General features: G+C 42.0%; 1 long non-coding RNA gene across 3 annotated transcripts; it reads right to left on the reverse strand.

Annotated features, from left to right (window-relative positions):
• Nucleotides 1–5524: 5524 nt before the first annotated feature.
• Nucleotides 5525–15992, reverse strand: LOC120396818. Of its 3 annotated transcripts, none has more exons than XR_005593413.1 (4): nucleotides 15927–15992; nucleotides 15758–15825; nucleotides 15503–15561; nucleotides 5525–5743 (listed from the first exon to the last, which is right to left on the reverse strand). It is a non-coding gene; the product is annotated as an uncharacterized LOC120396818 (long non-coding RNA). The 3 variants fall into 3 exon arrangements; XR_005593412.1 differs by having other exon boundaries at nucleotides 15758–15848; nucleotides 15927–15974; XR_005593411.1 differs by lacking the exon at nucleotides 15927–15992 and having other exon boundaries at nucleotides 15758–15918.
• Between the last annotated feature and the right edge of the window lie 2842 nt (nucleotides 15993–18834).

Below are 18834 nucleotides of genomic sequence, written 5' to 3' on the forward strand. Positions count from 1 at the left end.
TATTTTGTATGTGTTCCTTCTGAAAGATTAGATTATGAATTCCAATATGCTGGGTTCATTCTCTACTTAGTCTTAATTCAGACAAGTATGGGAATATAGCCTTTTTTAGAAATCTGTCTTAAAGTGTTTTGATCATAGTCCTTTCCTTGTATAGAACCATTTCGATAGTGCAGTTTCAGTGTATATTCTGAGTGAGTAAATCTTGATACTTTTAATATTAGTTTTTGTGCTATAAAATGGGTGGGTGTGTCCTACAATATACAAAGGTCATGGCAGGTAATAACAGCACTGAAAGCTTAATTATTCTGTACTAATTACCTTCTGAAATAAATTAGTGTCAAGGGTGTCTGGGTGAAAATGACATCATTCATGATATAATTAAATACACAAAACTATGTTTGAATAACATTAAGTGTCTGGCTCAAATGAAGCCAGGAAATTCAAAGGTAATGACATTCCACCCTTAAGTCACACTGGGGAATAAAAGGCATTTTACGGATATCATACTAGTTTTAATTATTACTGTGCTGGTCTAAGATTATTTAGGACTTTAATGTTTAGGTTTTTTTAGTCCTAAAAAAGAATGGAAATGTGCAAGTATCTACTTAGTATATTTTTCTTTAAAAACACAATTAACTAGTGTTAATGTGTGCAATGTTATCTGGCTACATATATACTTTGATACAAATACCAGTTACTCAAGAATCCAAGAACGTGCCTTCCAAATCCATATGATCACTCCATAATTAGCGAAGTTTTACTATTTTAACAGGAGTGATTTTTGGAATGATAAATATGATGAAGTATGAAATCTAATTTTGTAGATTCCAGCATGGCTTAAAAATATCCAAGTGATTGGATAGAGTACTAGACTATATACCACAGAAGAAGATTCTAAACTGGCCCCAGGAATAGATTAGAGTATCAACTAGAGCTTTCCAATCTCTAATAGACCCACGGAAGTTAAACATTGTTTTTCTGCTGACACCTTTTATGCTAAATTTCAGCACGAGGCAAATTGTGACCTTAAAAGAGAAGTTTATAACAAATGCTGGCAGTCTGAATTGTGGCACTTGAGAGATGCTATAATAAGTGCTGCAAAATTAGTAACTATTATTCTTTATTATAGCATGCCACAAAAATTACTCAGTTTTTACCAGCCCATTGATAATTTTTAATATCAGACACTTTGCATTTCATATACTGATCGATTCCAAGGCCAGAAGGGACCACTGTGATCATTAAGTCTGACCTCCTCTATAACAGGAGAGAGAACTTCCCCAAACTAATTTCTAAGCCTGTTAGAAAAAACATCAAATCTGGATTTAAAAATAGTCATCTGCCACAACCTTTGGTAGATGAATCCATTGGAACAATTACCCTGACTGTCAAATGTCTGCCTTATTTCCAGTCTGAATTTATCTAGCTTCAACTTCCAGCCATTGGATTATGTTAACCTCTCTCTGCTAAACTGAAGAGCCCATTATTAAACATTTGTTCCTCGTGTAGATATTTATTTTCAGTCACCCCTTAACCTTCTCTTTGTTAGACTAAAGGAGGTCAGTCTATTTAGCGTATCACTATAAGGTATGCTTTCTAATTCTTTAAATACACTTGTGACTCTGACTCCTCTCCAGTTTATCATCATACTTCTTTAATTATGGACACCAGAACAGCATTCCAGCAGCAGTTGCATCAGTGCCAAGTAGAGAGGTAAAATAACCTCAACTCCTACACAAGATTCTCCTGTTTATATCTCTCAGGACTGAATTAGCTCTTTGGGCCACCATCACATTGGGAGCTCATGTTCAGCTGATTAGCCACCCTGACCCCCAAATCTTTTTCAGAGTCGCTGCTTCCCAGGATAGAATCCCCCATTCTGAAAATATGGCCTACATTCTTTGTTCCAAGATGTATACATTTAGACATCTTAGAACACATATTGTTTGCTTGTACCTAGTTTAGCAAGCAATTGAAATTGCTCTGAAGCAGTGACCTATCATCTTCATAATTTACCAGTCCCCCAACCTGTGTGAGCTGCAAACTTTCAGTTAGGACTTTAATAATTGTATCAATAACCTGGAAGAAAATAAATAGTATAGGGCCAAGAATGGATCCTGAGGGACCCCACTGAAAATGTATCTTTTGGTGATTATTTCCTGGTTAAAATTATATTTTGAGACATATCAATTAGCCAGTTTTTAATCCATTTAATGTATGCCTTATTTTATATCATTCTAGTTTTATAATCAAAATATCATGTGATACCAAGTCAAATGCCTTACAGAAGTATAAGGATATTATGTCAATGCTATTATCTCTATCAGCCAAACTTTTAATCTTATTAAAAAAAATCAAGGTATCTTGACAAGACCTATTTTCCATAAACATGTTGATTTCCATTAGTTACATCCTTCTCCTCTAATTCTTTATTAATCAAAATTCAAATGCCATATCAGCTGCTCAATTATCTCGCTCAGGACTCATGTCAGGCTTAGAGGCCTATAATTACCTGGATCATCTAGTTTACTCTTTTTTTAAAAAAAATTGGCACAATGTTGGCTTTCTTCCAGTCTTCTGGAGCTTCCCCAGTGCTCCAAGACTTATTGAAAAGTAACAGACAGTCCAGTGAGCACCTCATCCAACTCTTTTAAAACTCTTGGATGCAAGTTACCTGGACCTACTGAATTAAAAATATCTAACGTTGGTAACTTCTGTTTTAACATCCTCCAGAGATACTAGTGGAATGGAAAGAGTATTGCCATATGCTGAGACTATATCATCTCGTTTTTCCCCAAATAAAACAAATATTTGTTTAACACTTCTGTCTTTTCTGCACTGATATTGACAATTCTACCATTTCCATCTAGTAGTGGACCAATACCATTGTCAGGAATCTTTTCATTCCTAACGTATTTTTAAAAACTCCTTCTTATTGTCCTTAACTCTGCTGGCCAGAGATTGCTCCTTGTGTCCCCTTGCTCCCCTTATCAATTTTCTGCAGTTCCTAATGTCGAATATTTATTCATTACTATCAGCTTCCCCTTTCTTCAGGTTTTTTTTTTTTTAAAGTAGCTTCCTTTTCTTCCCTGCTAAATCAGGTTTTTTTTAAAAACCAGCACAGCCTTCTTCCTCAATTGTGGGATTCTGAATTTTGGGGCATCTAGTAAGGTGTCCTTAAATCATTCACATTTTTCTGCTTAAAGTCTTTCTCCCAGCTGCTTCAGCTCAATTGTTTTCAGCTTTGTGAAATTGGCCCTATTAAAGGTGGGTGGGTGTGTGAGAGAGATCACATTTATAATGTATAAGCAGAATAAAGTCCAGACCAGTTTTTATATAAAAACTGGTCTGGACTTTATTCTGCTTACACATTATAAATGTGATCAAGTCGTGATCACTTGTACCTAAGCTACCATTAATTTTTTGTTTATTTGAGATCAAGAAAAACAGCAAATTTTGGTTGACGTGCTATAGCAGAAAGACAATACTGTCTCTGTAGCCTGGTTCATCTGAGGCAATAATGCATTCATTAACTGGTATCTTTGTTCCTTTGTACACTTTTGTCCCTGTTCCCAAATAAAAATGAATACAGACGTAACTCTGTCATGTATTTTCTGCTCACCTGCAGTCTCTGTTCATATTCTTTTTATGGTACTTTAGTCAATGGCTTTTAACAGCTAAACATAAAAGCCATTGGGAGCATAAACAGGAAACTTGTGTTTAGGTGGGAGTTCCTAGGAATTTTATACTGCTGACCGCAGAGGCCATGGGAGAAAGGAAATAGGAAAAACACTGTAAATACCTGGGTGACTAATGACTTCATGCTGCTCATCTGGCTTTTTAGAATATGAAACAGTCAGTGTCTTCCAGGGAACCACCACAAAAAAGGCAGGAAGATTTTTTTCCAAGACATAACTTGCTATGCTGCTGTGTTTGTTTCACTTGTTACATTCTCACCACATTTTATCGAAAGAGTATCTTGTTTCTATAAGGCTGTTACATGAAATGGTCAAATAAATCAAGAATAAATCGTCACCAATAGTATGTGTTACCTCCCAACTCCCAAGACTAAATGCATTGATTGAGAAGTAAGGGAGTGTGAAGCAAGAGTGAATGCTCACCCTTTGCATTCACACTAAGAGGAGTTAGATGAAAGTAACCAAATTTGCCCTCCCCTTGTTCTGCTACTGAAACAGCAGCTGGAGTGAGAGAGCAGTGTATCCCTTTGAAAGGAGTTTCATCATTGGCTCCCTAAAGAATTCCTATTGTTATCAGAGGGGCCCTCTGAGGGACTTTTTTTTTGGTTAGGAGTATGACTTAGAAGAGGTTTTGTCTCTTGCTGATTGCAGCACATTTTGCTGATCTCCATCTCACATGCAATGGAGGTGGGGAAGGATTTCAAAGTCGGCCATCTGTACAGATGAGATTGGCAGTCTGGGGTAGTTCAGTGTCTTGATTCCCCTCAAAACACCAGACTGTAACTAAACTGAGACATCTGGTCACCTTCATTTAGAACACAGGGTCTCATTTCACTAGAAAGCCTAGGCAGTTTTCGCCTATTAAAATTCTAAATTGGCAGAGGAGGGGTAAAAAGTACATGATGGTGCTTTTAGAGTCTCACATTTTGGGAGTGGGAGCATCACATCCCTGGGGGAAGGCACTGAACACTTAACAGTGGATGGGAGGAGAAGGCCTGGGGAGTTAATCTCTATAAACTGTGTTCTGACATAGGAGGTAGACAAAGAGGTAATAGAGTCGGACCCTTTCTCACACAGAAAAAAGGAACAGCTTCCACTGGAATGCACTGCTTTAAAGCGAGCCAGAAAAGGTTACTACAAAAGCAATAAAAGAATCTCACTTGCCTGAGGTCGACAGTGCTGCTTCTGTGATACTTTTAGCTCCTGCAGGTCCGAGCAATGAACAGCTAGGGCAGGATGGGATTCAGATTGCTGAAATCCTCACATGAAGCAAAGCAGCTGGGCCTCCAGCTTATTCAATTCTTGATATGTTTGGCTGTTGTGACACCTGGTCTACTTCTAGCTATAGAATAAAAATTAATGGACTGTCTGCTTATTGCAGTTTTTGAATTATCCTAGATAACTTTAATTTGTACACAGCAACTAGACTGAGTTAAAACAAATTTTAAAGCTACTCAGACACTGAAGTAACAGATTTAACTTTAACAGAGTTATAATAATAATGTGCTCAGCATGTTAGAGCCAATAAAGAACCATGACGTCAGCCCTTATTCAGCATGCACTTAAGTACGTGCACAAGTCCCATTGAAGGCAAGCATTTTGCTGAATAGGAATGTGATTACAGACATGCTTAAAGTAAAGGACATGTTCAAGTGCTTTTCTGAATCAGGGCCAAAGTCTATACCCCAAGCATCTTACAGTCTAATTATAGAGGTGATGGCAGTGAGTACCATTTAATAAGGGAGTTTGGGATAAGAACAGTAACAAAGATCACCTGGGTGCTCATCTGTAGTCTATGCACATGCTTAAGACTATTTACAGGTATATAAAAACATAACTCATTTATTAGAATATAGTTTGCCAATTTTCTGGTTTTTTTTTTTTTAACTTTATAGGAAAAGCAATGTAGACACAGTAATAAGAATCCTCTGATTAGGCTCGTGGTGGTGGAAAGTGTCAAACTGATTGAAGTCTTCTAGTTTTTCCAAAGAACAGATGCAGCACAGGGACTGGCAGCATAAACTGTCCCACACTGTGCTTCAAGCCTGAAAGGAAGGAATGAGTCAGGCCCTGATTCAGCAAGGTATTGTAGCATGTGCAAGCAGTCCCATTGAAGTCAATGGGAGCACTAACATGCTTAAAGTGAGGCATATGCTAAAATATCTTGCTGACTCAGGGCTCAGTCTCTGGCCTCTTCTGAGACTGCTAAGGAGGATGCCAAGTGCAGTATTGTGAGATATAGAAACACATCCACCGGGAATCATATTGTGGTACAAACTCATTTTGTATGGATCACCAAACAACAAGCAGATGATTTCTGATTGCTGTTATCCCTGGCCAAATAGGAACTGGTGACCTAAAAGTGAAAGGCTGTGACTTCAATGTCAAAACTCCCACTGATTTCAAGGGGTCTAGGATTTCACCCTTTGTCTGTAACCTAGTCCTCTGAACTATTTTGAGTGTTTTAGAAATGTTGTACTGTATTACAAAACAGAAAGAATCAAAAGTACAATGTACAAAAATCTGACTAGTCTGGCTGAAGTAAGTATAACCCTTCTGCCCGTCTGAGTTGACAGCAAGGGCCGGGTTCAGTATCTAGGGATTCCGTTTCAATAACGGAATGCAAAACCGGCTCGAGCCCCCACCCAGTGACCTGGGACAATTACATATCACCCCCTGGGTGCCTCTAAGAGGCAAACTTCCCCTCTTGCAAGCACAGAGTCTGAGAGTAGCAAAATCCTTTTAATAAAGGAGGGAAGCAATGCGGCTATTATGCTGGGGAAACACCACAAACCAGATTCATAACACAAACCATCAGCAAAAGACACCCCCCACCCCTCCCCAAGTAAGTTTGGCAGTATCCTTTTCCCTTCAGGGTCTTAAGTCCAACAACCCAAAAATCACCCAAAAGTCCAACAACCCCAAAGTCTCTGTCCCTGGTCAGTGCAGCCCCCAAGTTCAAAAGTTTATCTGCAGAGTTTTACCTCCCAGCCCGGGGGGGCGGGGTGCAGCAGTGTTAAGGGGCACCTTAAGTGGTCCAAGGCCGATTGCCCCACCTCTCCATAGGGTTCTGCTGCAGCCTTCACAGTGAGCCACTCCACCAGCCGTTCTGCTCCACCAGCCATCCTGTGAGCCGCTCCAGCCGTTCCGTGAACTGTTCCACTCCGTTCCACCAGTTGTCCCGCGAGCTGCTCCAGTCATCCCACAAACTGCTCTGCCAGCTGCTCAGCAACATATCTTCAGCCCCACCCAGCACTCAGTGATTTCAGCTCTCAGTAATTTTAGCTCCTTAGTGATTTCAGCTTGTAGTAGGGGAGCCTCAGGGCTGGTGCACCATTGGCCCAAAGTGAATTCAGCTCAGCAGCCTGTAACTAGACTCCTAATGGGATTAAAATTAGCTCTGATATTCCACAGTAGAGAGAGGAGGAAGTGCAATTGGTATTTCAGGCCCTCAAAAGGGGCCCATACCATTAGGTACAAATACTTGTCCCCAGGCATACATTCACTCTCACTCCACTTGGTTTTGGAACCCATATCCCTTGTCTAGCGAATGCTATTTAGTTGATGGTGAGTCCCTCTGTCATAAAACAGTTTCATTGTCCTTGATTCACATAATCAGGGTAACAACACTTTATTCTTCCTGCCCCAATAACAGAGAAACCGGGGATCCCACAGCTGCCAAAGTGAGCATTTGGGCTCATGCTAGGCAGGGTGGGTGTGCCTATGCAAACAAGATCAGCCCCTGAAGTTCTTTTCCACAACTTGCCACAATTCATCACCAGATGTCAGGGTAGAGCTCATCCTGACCCTGCTTACATAAGGTATGCATAAAGAGATAATTGAGTTTTAGGCCTTGGGCTCTAGATCTACAGAAGGACCACACTGTTTCTATGCTGAACATTGCAATGCCTAATTTCTAGCCATCCCCACTCAGTAATTCTCAGCTGCAAGTTAGGCTCTTCATTCATGCATGGGAAGAAAAGTTGCCTAAGAAAGGGATCCTCAAAGTCAGCAAGCTGAGTGAGGAGCCACCTAAGCTACCCTGGAGTTAAATGGAGAGGAATGGGCTGGAATGAGACTCTGGACCCAGATCCTCAAAAATACTTTGGTGCTTTAGGCCCTGACTCATGGGAATTAGGTGCCTGACTGAAAGGTCAGATAGACGTCTCCTGCTCAGGATTCTCAGCCATTAACCTTCGCCTGAAGTTAAGTGTCTGGTCTAGCTGATGTGTGTAGGTAGCCCATGCCCTTTTCTGTGGAAAAAGCACAGGTCTTCTCCATTATAGCCAATAGCCCAGTGGTTCAGGCACTCATCTAGAATTCAAGAGACCAGGGGTTCAAATCCTCAGTTTGCCTGAACTGGAGCAGGGACTTGAACTTAACTCTCCACCATCCTAGCTGAGTTCTCTAACCACAATGTTGTAAAGGTAATCTGTCTCTGGTCCACTGAATATTTAACTACTTGTACAAAATGGAGTAGGTCCAACAGAAGAGACTGAGCGGGAATAGACTACCTGCCTTGTTTTGCTTTTGTTTTTTCTTTTCTCCACTCCTCTGAGCCTCCTGTGTGTCCTTCAGCAGGGCTGGGCCATTATGCCCATATTCTCCATATATGTCAATGGGTGGATCTCCTTCCTAGCAGTTAGCTGATGGCAGCAGCCCTCTCTAGTGGTTAGAGCCTGTGGTGATAGAAATAGGGAAGAGTAGAGGAATCTGAGCCTCTGCACTCCAGCAGGTTCTGTTTAGGGGCCCTCTTGAGTACCATAAGGATGGCATTCAACACCTGAAATCTGGCTAACACTCTCCCCAAAGTCCTGAAACTTCTAAGCATCATTTTCAGCCCAGCCCAGGGGCCTCTGGAAGTGAGAGAGTCCTTGTTTCATGCTGCAGTCCCCTTCCTGGTGATGCATCTTCCTGGGTTAGTCCTTTTGTAGCAGTGAGCACAAGTCCATTGCTAGACACCTGGAAGTGCTGCAATGCCTCCTTTTAAGTCCCTCCTCCAACTGGAGCATGCCCAACAGGCCTGCAGGTGTAGAGCTTCCTGGCACCAGAGCCATTTTTGTACCTGTCTCCCTAGTGTGAGGTTTATCCATCCCATCACAAATCATTACTCTGTATTGTGAGTGTAGAGGACTCAACTGGGAGCGTCCATCCAATTCTGCTGACTAAGGCTCATCTCAAACATATTGCTTGAGAATCACAAAGACAGTCTGGTAAGGGAAAAGATACTTAAAGAGAGCTTGACTCCTTCCTAATGGTTCTAGGGTGAAAGCAGGGGTAGCCGCACAAGCAATGGCATTTACACCCAGGGGAGGGTTAGTGGCTTTCCCACTGCTACCAGCTACAGTTCCCCCAAGAGAAGGCAGCTTTGATTCCCATCAGTGGTCCCCTTGCAGAGGTTGTTCACAGGATGCACCAAATCAGCAAATATGCTAGGGGCTTTGGCCACATCTCTTCCCTGGCCAGCTCTGCCCACTTTGAGCTGCACTAGCTAGTTCTGAACTCTCGGGCAGAGTAGGTGTTGTAGGCATCTTGCACCACTGTGACCACCCTACAGCTGGACTTTCCACTGCTGGGGACTCTGCATCAGTATTTCTGCTGGTGGAACCCCCAGGAATGGCTGGAGCCCAGTATTGCTTAAAAACATGCATGGGCGTTTATTTGAAACTGTGCTGCCTCTTACTGTGAGCAGGTCACCTTTGTACAAAGAGACAATCATCCTGCTGTGGACTAGAGGGTGAGGTGATGAGTGTGTGAAGGGGGTGTACTCCCCAGACTGGCTCTGAAAGAGTGGAATTAGATCAGAAGGGCCCACTCAGCCAATGGGGAAGATTTGGGCTGTGTGCAGGAGGCGCTGCAATGCAGAGAAAGAAGAAAGGGGGTGCTGAATCAGACAGAGCTAATCTTCAGAGAATTGCCGGCACCACCCAGCAGTGAGTAGAGTGCACCGTGACAGAGAGCTAAATGAGACTTTTGACCCATGGGCTGCCATAGCCTTTGAACCATAGAAAAGTTTGTCCCCAGGAGTCTGTCTGAGGGTATGTAACTAGGATACTGAGCTGATAGTGTCCTCCTTGGGAGCCTGCTGCATAGCCATAGACTGCAGGAGAAAAGGAGCTTGCAATGGCAGAACTATTAGGGCAAGAGGACAAGTCCATGACTGTTGATGAAACACAGGACAGAATTGATTTAACTGGCTCCTCGCCTAGTACTTCAGTCATCTGCATTGCCCACTGCAGGACATCTGCTTCTGGCTGAGCAAAAGCAAGATGGGCTTGTATCTCCCGTAGGGGAAGCCAATGTTCCTAGCTTTCTGGCACCCAGCCATGCCAAGATAAACCACCCCAGAGTAATGCAAAGCTGCTTTTATCTGAGCACTCATGCCTTGCTTCTATTCAGCATAAATCTGGTAGCTATCTCCCCCGCCCCCTGCTTCATGGCTGCAGACACTTTGCACTGCCACCCTGGTTGGACCTTGGGGTAAGCGATGTGCCACAGCTATCCATACTATATTTTGGAGATGGAACCAGCAGGCACGTGTCCCTGTCTATTTCCATTGCCACCTGCCTGGTTTGTGTATCTATTGTTACTGTGTGTTGATTTATCCTGCCATTCCAACTCTCCAAGCCAAACTGACCACAGGTTGCTCCTATGATATTTCCAAGTGAAATTCCAAATTGCATGACATTGCAAAAACGTTGACATGTCAAGCTGGAAGTAGAAATCACAAACTAACCTGTGAGCATTTTGGCTCCCTTAACCTTTTGCAGAAAACAGAGTTTTGCAACCTCAAAAGCCATACAACAAACAGATAAAGAACATGGAAAGTTTTTCAGCCATTTCAAGCACCTGTCTTAAACTCAGATGTTTGATTTTTTCCCCCCTTCAAAATGCAGGAAAGGCTTGATCTATGTTAAAGTGTAGAACTTTGGTTTTCCAAAAAAGCTGCCAGCTTTTAAGCAAAAATAGTATTTACACCCAGTAAATTCAATGTGTGCTTTTACTCGCCTGGATCTTTTAATTGGTGGCTGGCACAGTCTTTGCTCTGAAGTTTCAGGACATAGGGAACTTCTTGCAGCCAGCTTCTAAATCTCTAATAAACAAAGTTCATAGTGGAAATGTTGACAGACTCTTGATCAAAGCAGCACCATCAGGTGTTGCTTTTATATATTGGTAGATTATTAAAATAACTTAAATAGCTGGGCAATGTTGAATTGGGACAGAGTATTTCCAAATGACAGATGAACACTGTACAGGATTTTTCTCCAGTCTTTCCCCCCTGGTTGTTCTGATATCCTCTCATAAAATGATATTGTGAACTCTGAACAACTGAACTAGGGTCCCTTAAACTTTTTCCTAGTGGGGAATCACAATCTTAATAGGGAAATATTGCAATTGCAGTGATCATCTCCCCTCCCATCATGGCTGAATGGACCACCTCCACTTGCACTTGTCGGTGATTGAATAATACCCCTATATCAACTACAGCAGTTGCTTACATGGAAAAGTGACATTAGGGAAGTACTCAATGTAATGTAACTGGATAGGAGTTGGAGTCCCTACATCATGTGACCAACTAGCCATCTGTGGACTGCTAACGAGTTTTGGAACTGCTGAACTATATAAGGAGTGGAGAGATGCATGACATTCATAACTTAACATCTCCCAAGTTTAGAGGAATTTGGATCTTGGGTTTAGCCTGCTTGCTCTAGATACAGGATCATGCCTCAACGTTTCCATCCAGCTTTGAACTTCTCCAAAGTTCAGAGGGCTATTCTGAGCCAGGGGGTCTACAGCAAGGAAACTCAAAGTTTAGGCTGTCACACTAGCCTTAAGCTACCACACTGGACCAAGATATCTTACCAACCTGATACCATACACAGAAAACTTCTCAGTTCACTGTATTATTTAGGAATAATGGAAGTTCAGTCTTAACTGCATTATCTTCTGCATGCAGAAAGTGAAATTGATGAGTGCTGCCCAGGATGGCTGACAGTGGGAGGAGGGGGGAATCTAAATGACTAATCCAATGGAAAACCAAGTGTTCTTTGTTTTTGCAAAAAAAGCCCTCTCTCTTGGAAAGTTTCAATTCTGGGGGAGGAAAAGTGTATTTTTGTCAGAAAGACATTGATAGAAAATCCCCCAGCCAACTCTAAGGAGGACCTCCAGGAGGTAGGAAGAGCTCTATAGGAAAGCCCATGGGAGCTAGGCTCTTGGCCTCAGGGGCAATGCAGAGGAAATAGCTTTTGCACATACTGCCCTGGCTGCTGAGGGATCCCTTGTGATCCATAAGTACCATGGGGAGAAGTCAAACAAGAAAGTGAAAATATCAAAAACAGGGAGCTCCCAACCTTATTGCAGCTTTGGAGAGCCACTTCTCAAGGCTACAAGCTATATTAGAATATTTAATAATGCATGCTGTGATTTATCCTATTTCATAATTTTCTGTCTTCCTTCTTTGAACCAAGTCCATTTTGGAACTTGACTCTCTACCCAGATCAGCTGGAGCTCAGTGACTAAAGCACTATCTCCATGATGCTCCAAATTAAGCACTGGTGTGAGGAGTCAGCATTTCAGGAATGAACCCAGGCTTAGCTCCTCACATGGCAGTAAAATGCATGATGAGGCCGCTGAGTCAGGCTTCCTTTCTGTTTTTAGAAAGGAAAATTCCCTGGAGAAGTTGATAGATGGACATGATAGAGCATTTGTGAATCTCAGTAACTGAGACATTTGAGTGGATGGTGCTCCAGGTTTCATCTGGATGGCTGCTGGTAGAGTGTTGGGGGGGGGGGGGGGGTTGGCAAAGGGCCCTTGGACCGGAAACTTGCTTCATTGACTAACGGGCCAAGTCTTTTGACTTGCTTGTCACCCTGCAAGGCCTATGGTCTCATGCTTTTGAGAAAAGGGATGGGCTAGGGAAGGTATGTGTGAGATATTTGTTCATTCCACTTCAGTGAGTGAGGAGAGTTCATGATTTGTTACTGGAATAATTCGTTGTCTGGAATACTTCCTAATGCTCGTAATGTACATGCACATGGAAGGATAGGCGCGCACTTCTGGAAAGTTAAACAAACAGCCACCGATTGCGCATGGAGCATTCATACTGATTTCAGTGAGACTATTTGTATGAAACAGGTGAGCATGATATACACTTTACATACACAAAAACTACATTAAAAGAATACTAGTAAGGTTGTTCAGTCGAGCCTCTCACCACTACTAGTGCTGAGCCGAGCAACTGAGCTTGCCCCACCCACAGTTATGGGGTGAAGCTGGACTTCCCCTGTAAAGCTTGCTCTGGACCAAAGTGGGGACAGGGAGCCTGTCTCTCATGTGTTCCCAATGACACCCCTGCTGGTGCCCAAGAAGCATGGAGGATGAAGCCATCTGACTTGAATGCTGAGGGGAAAAAATATATATATATGAAAGTCCTATAGCTTATGTTACGCAGGAGGGCAGTTTAGATTATCTCAGTGGTCCCTTTTTAGCCTTAATGAAGGATTATTAAAAGCCAGACCAGGGGAAAAAGAGTAGATTGGGACAAAGTCTTGTGGAATGGGACGGGATGGTCAGGGAGACTGGGACTAGAAGCCAGTGAAGGAAATAGGGGCTGGGAGCCAGTTGATGGAGGGAGTAACACTGAGATCAGAGAAGGAAATGAAGGGTTGCAGGGAGGGAGAACTGGGCCTGCCTGGGCAAAGAGACTGGGGGCAAGGAGCTGAGGCTATGAAAAAAATAGTTTGTGTTCCTAAAATTAGACTATCGAAATGCATATGCACAAGGAGGCCAAATTAAGGATCCACATACAACCCTAATTCTGGCATTCCTTAGCTTCTGAGCACTTGGTTTTGCAACCTTTATGTTCTTTTAACATAGTGATGTGGAGGCAGGGTGTGTAAGAGAGATCGTAGGTTTTAAAAAACCAGACTGAAAAAGTAGAAATGCTTATCATGTAGCATACATGGCTTATCAGCAAGGGTGGAGCCTTTAGATCTACCACCCAGCCCTCTGCCGCTTGAGCTAATGGAGTAACAAATTTCAGTAGTAGGTTTTCACCCTCTGTGTGGACCAGCACTACAGAGAATTGAGATGCACGTTTTGCCAGTGGGTTTCCACAGATATTTGCTAACAGAATGGGAATGTTGAGACTCAGAATCTTGGATTCCATTCCAGACTCCGGAGAGGAATGTGCTCTAGTGGGTACAAATTCTTCTACCCATTTCCCCCAAGCATGACCCCATTCTGTCCTGTCGCTGGTTACATGTCCCAGGACCGTTCACCTAGTCCTAGGCTCCATTTCTCAGGCTTATCACCCTAGTCTCTTTCCCTAGCTAGTCCCCATTTCCCCCCTTCCAGTTCCATCTCCTAGTCTCCCTTCCCAGGCTTTTCATCCAGTCTCAGTCTCCCCGTGATTAGACTTTTATCCCCTCTGCATTTGAATCAGACAGCTTCCTCCTCCACACTGCCTGGGTGCCAACAGAGGCTCATTGAGAGCATGGGAGAGACAGACTCCCTGCTTTCAGTTCTAGTGTCCTGAGCATGCCTGGCCCAGAACAACTGAGAGCAGCCATTCAAGGAAACGTCTGGCTTCAATGCTGCATCACTGGGCTAGAGCATTCTCAGTTGCTCTGTGGGGAATGGTGCATGCACAGTCCCATTCTATCACACATAGGTGCTGTAATAGGAAGGCGCATACTCAGCCATTCTGTGGGGATAGCACATGCATAGTCTGCTCTGCACAGCAAGAGGTGAGGAAGGACAAAAGCAAAAATCAAAGCGTGTGTGAATTAAAATTTTTCAAAGGTTTATAACTTGGCCAGGTTTTCATTAGGATGGCAAAAGGCACATCTGACACAAAGGCCACACCTCTGCCAAATTTCAGGGCCGTGCTCAAAAGCATGGAGGGGCAGGGGTGAGGGTTAGACCTTTGCTACTAAAGGTTACCAGAATTTTAGCATGGGCAAAGCAACATTTTTTCCTAACCTTGTTTTTGGAAACCACAGAACCATTTTGGCTGAAATTGTCCAAAAAACTGCAGCCTAAGGCAGACACCTGGCATTTAAAATTTCAGCCTGGATAGTTAAATTTTGACAATGTTATAAGCAACTCAAAGAGTCTTGTAATAGGAAGTGTTAGGCAACCTTAATATTAAATAGGACTACCAGTCCTATCTACAATTAATTTTCCTATGCATAGCAAAAAGATTAGTGTAAACTAGGATTTGTAGATGTAGTTACCATTTACCAACATGAAGTAGCTCAGTCATTTTCACTTTGACAATTACCAAGTGCAATTAGATCATGTTAGTAGAATAATTCCTTGAATAATTTAAATAAAAGCTTGCTTTGAATTATGCTAAAGGAAAATGCATCTTCAAATTAACTTATTTCCATTTTATTATCTAGATACTGGTTGGAAACAGCTGAACTGACTTTTTATTTTTAATTGTGAAAAATTCACTCCCAGGCTGAGCTCTTCTGCGCCAAGTTACACTTCTGAGCACATTTTTACAGTCTAGTTATAAACCCTAGAAAAACATACTTATAGGAAATGTTGACACAACCTTAACTAGAGTGGTACTAGCTGACACCTCTATATTTCCAATTTGGGGATTTCTACTGGGAAAATATAAATGCTAATGCATTAAAGGATGCCAACTATAATAATAAGTGTGTAATATTCCTATTCACTATAAGGAGACCTACTTCAAAAAGTACCAATTCAGACTAGAGATGAGTTGATGTTAACCATTTTCCCCTAAGGACACTAAAAATCCCCTGCAGGTAGTTCAGTCTTACAGTTACCTGCAAGACTTCAGTTTGGTCAAAATCAAGGACTCCTTTGAATAGCTTCTAAATTCCCCCTGAAAAGAAAGTGAGAGCATGCACAGTTTAGGGTACTTGCCAACTTATATCCCTCCTAGCACAAAATTTTAAAAAAAGTGTGTGCGGGAGTGGGGACAGGAGAGTAGGTTTTATAGAGTCTAGTGAAATAATTTTAAGAACAGACAGGGGACACACATAAAGATAGAGGATGAAAGGCAAAACTGACTTTCTTACCTATATCTTTCAAGTTTGGATCTTCCTAGAATGCATTCAAGGAGTTGTGTGTGGCTTCATCTCTTGTCCTTCAAAGAGCATAAAAGACAGACTAGTCCAAACAACAAAAAATACATTTAACTAATTGCTATACTATTTGGTTAGGGGATTGTATGCATCCAGTATCTACCTTCACAGAGAATGTGACAGAGCACTAAAATAACTACTAATGCCATGCTCTGCTCACTGAAACAAGTAGTTGCTCTGATAAGGAAGTAGCCCTGATTAGAAAGAGCTGTGCCTAATTGGTGAAATGGGATGGGCTGAGGAGAGCCCCAAAGGCTAATTAGTCCATTACTAAAGAGGTAGAAAAGGCACAGGAAGGAAGTGCTCAGGGTCAGAAAGAGATAGATTAGCAAGCTTTTTCCAGTGTCAGGAAAGTGCTTTCACTAGGAAGATGTCTTCTTCCCTCTTTGGCCAAGAGAGCTAAGAATTACATGATATTGTAAATACAGAGCTGTGAGAGTCTGTCTAGGTGGCAGGGAGAGTACATTGAAATGAACCATGTGGTGTTTGGCTAAAAGAAGGTCTCCAAGAGGCTTTTTCTGCAAAAGAGGGTGGGGTCCTACTCCTGTCTATCACAGATGGTAGGTCTACACAGCAACTAAACACTTGTGGTAGGCTCAGGCTTCAGGGCTGTAAAATTGCTGTGTAGATGTTTAGGCTCGGGTTACAGCCTGAGCTCTGGGAGTCTGTGAGGGTCCTGGAGGCTGGGCTTCAACCTAAGCCCAAACATCTACACAGCAATTTTTAGCCCTGCAGCCTGAGCCAACTGACCAGGGTCAGCTGTGGCCATGCTATGGGGCTTTTATTCCAACATAGACTTACACAGAGGGGTTAGCTTGGAGTCAAGGCCGTGGTTATGGATGACTCCCTAAGAGAGAGTTTCTGAAGCCTGATGGGAGAGCCCTAAGAAAGTTTGGGGACAATATCTATTGGGCCTGCCTCAAGAGTGAGAAAGCATCAGAGCAATAGTACTGTTGGGGGGAAAAGCTGTTTTATTTATGTATGTATTAGGTCAGCCCTGATCTTTCTTGCCAGACTACAGGTGGAAAGTAGCTGTGTCACTGTTAGACTGGGGGTGTGAGCTGATAAAACACTGCTTTGTAGATTGACTGAGTGGTGTTAGTGCTGAAAGAGGGGCAGAATAAGCTAAGCCACCCCAGGAGCTCTGAGACAGAGCAATAAGTAACAATAACTAGTTATGTGCTGTTAATCACTCTGATTCAGCATTTCAGTAGCTGGGGGAATCAAGATTTCTGAACCTATTCTCCTGTTGCTTTCTCACAGAGGGGATAGGATGGTAGTGCTCAGATAATACTCTGAGTAGCTACATGCTGGGTTTTAGATGCCAATGTGAGTCATCTTGTTTGGAAATACTGAATTTGGTGGAAATGAGAGTGCTGAATACCCACCCCCATCTGAAGGTCAGGCCCCTTTAAGGTGTCTCAAGGAAGATGCCCAAAATCACTAGTAACTTCTGAAAAAATGTTGTCCAGGATTTGTCCTTCTTCAACTCGTACCTATTCTGTACCTGTTCAGAGACCAAAATTAGTCAGCAGAGAACCACACCAATAATAACAATAATACTACTTAGCTTTTCTACAGTAGATTTCACAGTTCTTTAGAAAGGGAGGTATCTTTCAGTAAAGAGTTGCAAAACATTTTCACTTTGTTCTAAATCAGCAAATCACTCCCTTATATATTTGTAACCCTCTTTATTTCAGGGAGCTTACAAACTTTAGAGCTTCGATTCAGTCAGGCATTGGCTGCCCGCACCACCACTTTTGTGTTTAAGTCCACCAGTCCATTAAGAAAATCATTTATATTATACTCCAGTTATTGTCAGATATTCCTAACTTAAAGGTCCCTGTGAATTGGAGCTATCTCTGTGAGCAGAAAGTGCTTTGAATTCTCCCTCTCCTCATGCCCAGATTTTCAGCTTTGCTGGCAGCAATTTCTCATTTCCCCCTTCCCTCTCCCCTTGTGCCCCCCCACCAAAAAAACAAACAAAAAAACCTTTCACAAGATATCTCTGTAATTCTGGCAAAAAATATCCATTCTCCTTTAAGGTTAATGCTAAACTTCTGTAGGACATTATTTTAAAGGTTTAATAGAAAGCTAGTAAGTTTCAGTATGTACCTGTCAGTACTAAATGATTGTTCATTTCCTGTGAAATGAGAATAAAGTAATAACATACATATGGTGAACTACGACATGTTGCTTATTATTTTTCATCCATGAGTTGTACCCTTTACCAGCTGTGAAATGTTATCACACAAACTCTTTGAATAACTTTAAGGAAAATTAAAACATTGTAGATGTCAACAATAGATCTGGTGGTCTTATCTAAGCATGTTTGGGAGCATGTTTCATGAACAAAACTGCAAATGTGGGAGATCTTAATCAGCCCAGCGAATCAGGTACAGCCCAATCCTGGACCACATAACACCCCAAGTCAATGGGTGTTTTGGTAAGGAATAGGGGATCAAGCATTTACTGCTGGATGAAGGCAATTTGATAATCCTTCTAAAATTAAATGTCCAAAGGCTCTAGATAATTACTAAAATTATGAAAATATCCTAATACCACCGAAGCTTTTTAAATTAATGCCACCATATATTAAAAATTGCTGTAATTCTGAAAGAACAAAATGCTAGGAACCAATCTTGCTCCCATTGAAGACAATAGGAATTTTACCATTAAGTTCATTGGGAACAGGATCGGGCCCTTTTGACCAAAATCAAGGTGTTGAAACTGGTGTAACATAAAACCTTCCAGCTCCTACAATATGTAGGTTACACTAATATAGATTCTATTGTCAAATTGAATGTTGCCTACTCTCATGATTTTTATCATGAGTGTCTTAATATTTGATGGTGGGTTTTTTTTTTTACAGCTCCAACTCCAAGAGTGATGTGATTTTTTGACTCATCTTTCACTGAAAACGGGGGTGGGGGGGGAAAGAAGTAAGGGTGAAATCCAAACTCCTATTCACTTCAAAGGGGCCAGGATTTTGCCCTAAGTTTCCAGCCTTT

This window comes from Mauremys reevesii, linkage group 2 (genome assembly GCF_016161935.1).
Source record: "Mauremys reevesii isolate NIE-2019 linkage group 2, ASM1616193v1, whole genome shotgun sequence".
NCBI lineage: Eukaryota > Metazoa > Chordata > Testudines > Geoemydidae > Mauremys > Mauremys reevesii.